The sequence below is a fragment of the Notothenia coriiceps genome, unplaced genomic scaffold (assembly GCF_000735185.1).
Source record: "Notothenia coriiceps isolate Sejong01 unplaced genomic scaffold, NC01 NC01_scaffold00006076, whole genome shotgun sequence".
NCBI classification, from domain to species: domain Eukaryota; kingdom Metazoa; phylum Chordata; class Actinopteri; order Perciformes; family Nototheniidae; genus Notothenia; species Notothenia coriiceps.
Genome location: NW_011338777.1, coordinates 211,678 through 214,594, shown reverse-complemented (window position 1 = coordinate 214,594; position 2,917 = coordinate 211,678).

Here is a 2,917-nt window from a genome sequence, read left to right as displayed (position 1 = left end):
AGTACAGCCGAAGCTCCATTACTCCTTGACTTTATTTTGGACTCCGAGCAGCTGGCAGAACAAAAGACCCAACCCCAGTAGATACAAGAGGCCTTTTAGGACATGGGCTAAGATGTTCACTTATGCACCACGCCATGTATGTAAAAAGAAAAAAGCACTTATATACTAACTAAGAACTCATATACTAACTAAGCACTTCTGTACTAACAAAGGACTGGCTTATCTAAAGCCAGTTGAGTAGCACTTAATGTTTTGGCTCTATGAAACCTAATGTACTTATATGATTCTGTTTTCTTCAAGTTTATATCTTCTTGGTCGAATGCACTTATTGTAAGTCGCTTTGGATAAAAGGGTCAGCTAAATGCAATGTAATGTAATGTAATGTAATGAGATCAATTTAAATGTTGATTGATTCTTGATTCTTGAAGAAATTGGCAACAAGGAGCTAAACATGTGGAATGACGATGAAGTTGGGCCTCTTGATCAAACTGATAGTAGTAGGAGATGGTATCTACCATTTGTCTAGATGCTGGGTTTTCTTGGAAAATGAAAAAAATCTGAAGATCATGTTGGCGCTGGGAAAGTGTTGATTTGCTCAATAGTATTTCTGAAATAGTGAGATGACAGGATATCAATAATACTGAAGCATCCAACAACCACTTGGCTACCGCTGTTATATACACCAAACCCGCTGATCACTGGGACACACAAGAATAGTACGCTTTTTGTATCATTCATATTTTATTTGACAATATAAAGAAATATGCTGACTACCTACCAAGCACATCACATGACAAATTATAAAATCTGCCTTAAATTGAGTTTACTTCAGACTCCTTTCTTGGAATATTCTCTGTCGAGAGTGCTTTGTGATCTCTGGATAAGCCGACCAGCTCTGCAACTCGCTCCCACCAAACCTTCCAATTCAGTTTTGTTGTGTCCAACCAATTCTGTGATTTTAGAGAGCTGGGCTGTTTCTCAATCGCGAGGATGCTTCCTTTGTAGCACATGTCTTCCGAGTCACTTCCTTCAGAAGCTAGGCAAGAATTCTTCCTGGCATTTGGAAAACGAAGAGTGTAACAGGCTAGCAAGTGTGCAGGTGTGCGTCATATGAGAGGCCCCGCCTTACATTTTCCGCCACAGATTTGGGGAAATTGGTCCGTGTGCAAAGCATTGTGGGGATTTGAAGGACGCGAAGTCTACCCATGTGCAGCCTCGAAATACCCCCAAACCAAGGACGCAGCCTCGGTGGAATTCCAAGTGTGCTGGAGATTGGAACAGTCCTTCGGCGGCATTCGATGACGTAGTATCCTTGAAATATTGGCTTGGAAGCCAGTTTCCTCGCAATTGAGAAACGGACCTGGTTTTCACGTAGCCTTCGAACGTGGCCATTTGTAAAAGCTAGAAACACTTCTGATTTTGAGAGGATATTCGGAAACATGTGCAATGAACACGTTCTGATTGAGCACAACCCGACCCTTAGTCTTTTGCTTTGAATAGCAATAAAGCTTCTTTGTATTTCATTTAAAAAAGTTGATTTTGCTCTCTGTTTGATTTGTATAGTTTTGACTTTATCACGTACCTTTCTAAACCACAGATTCTGTATTTGTGGTGGAGGAGTTTTGGATTGACAACACATTTCTCCTAATTTTGACAAAGTTCCATTTAGCTTCTTTGTGTTGCGGCCAGCCAGAGCAGCCAGCATTCAGTCTCGCTGTGTATCTTTGTTTCTTTTACTTTCTTCTGAGACAGTTCAGGTGTCTTTTTATGTTGGCTTGTGTTGTGAGTTGCTACAAGAATCACGATAATATCTTTGCCCAACTGAGAGTTTGTGGCAGTTTTGGCAGTGAGACACGAAAGCTTTTTAAAATATCCTCTCTCTCTCTCTCTCTCTCTCTCTCTCTCTCCTCTTGTTTCCTGTATCCTTTCCCTGCCTCAAAGACATAGTGATTTGACTCCAGGCTGTGTTTGCTATACACTGCAGCATCACCGAGACATTCAATAATCTCTGTCTATAATTAGAAGCTGTAGTAGCGCACTCATTTCCCCTCTTTATTACTTTCTGGTTGCTGTTGGCTTGTGTCCCTGGTTTGATGATATGAGCTATATTTACCCACCATATGGCTACCTGACATAAAAGTCAACTCTATAATATCCACGGTTTTATTTCAGCATATTAATTTCCCTCATGGTTCTGTGAGAAATTATTCCGAAACACAATATCAGAGTCACTCAACTTCTCTTTATAACTTAAGTTAGATGCCGCATTTCATAAAAACCCATCCATGTTTTGGTGACTTCAGCAGTCAGCATAAAATAAACACTTCATGAATTCAAAAGGAAGCACTTAAACATTAAACAGTAAATCTTTGTTTGCGTTAGCTGTTGTCTTTTTGCTCGTAAGGTCCTCCCATTTCCCTCCCTTGGCCACCACTTGCCTCATTACACCATTCAGCTTTGGCGCTGGTGTAAAGGGGGCAAACCAGCCCCTTTGGAATCCTTCAATGGTCATTATTAGTATTCTGTGGGGAAATAAAAGGACCCATCTGTGGAGGTAGTGGTGAGGGGATGACAGGAGGACAGGGGGAGGAGAGGCAGGGTGGGGCGTCCCCGGAGAGAATGAGGGATTAACTACTGACACAGGGAGCCTTCTAATAAGGCGGTGTCGAGAACCCAATCTATAGGATCAGTACATGCATGTGCAACACACACCAGACACACAACCAACATACTTTTATATGTATGTTTAGTTTCATATAAGCAGACTAGTTTCTCACACACTCAAGCAGAGACTCTATCACACACACACACACACACACACACACACACACACACACACACACACACACACACACACACACACACACACACACACACACACACACACACACACACACACACACACACACACACACGC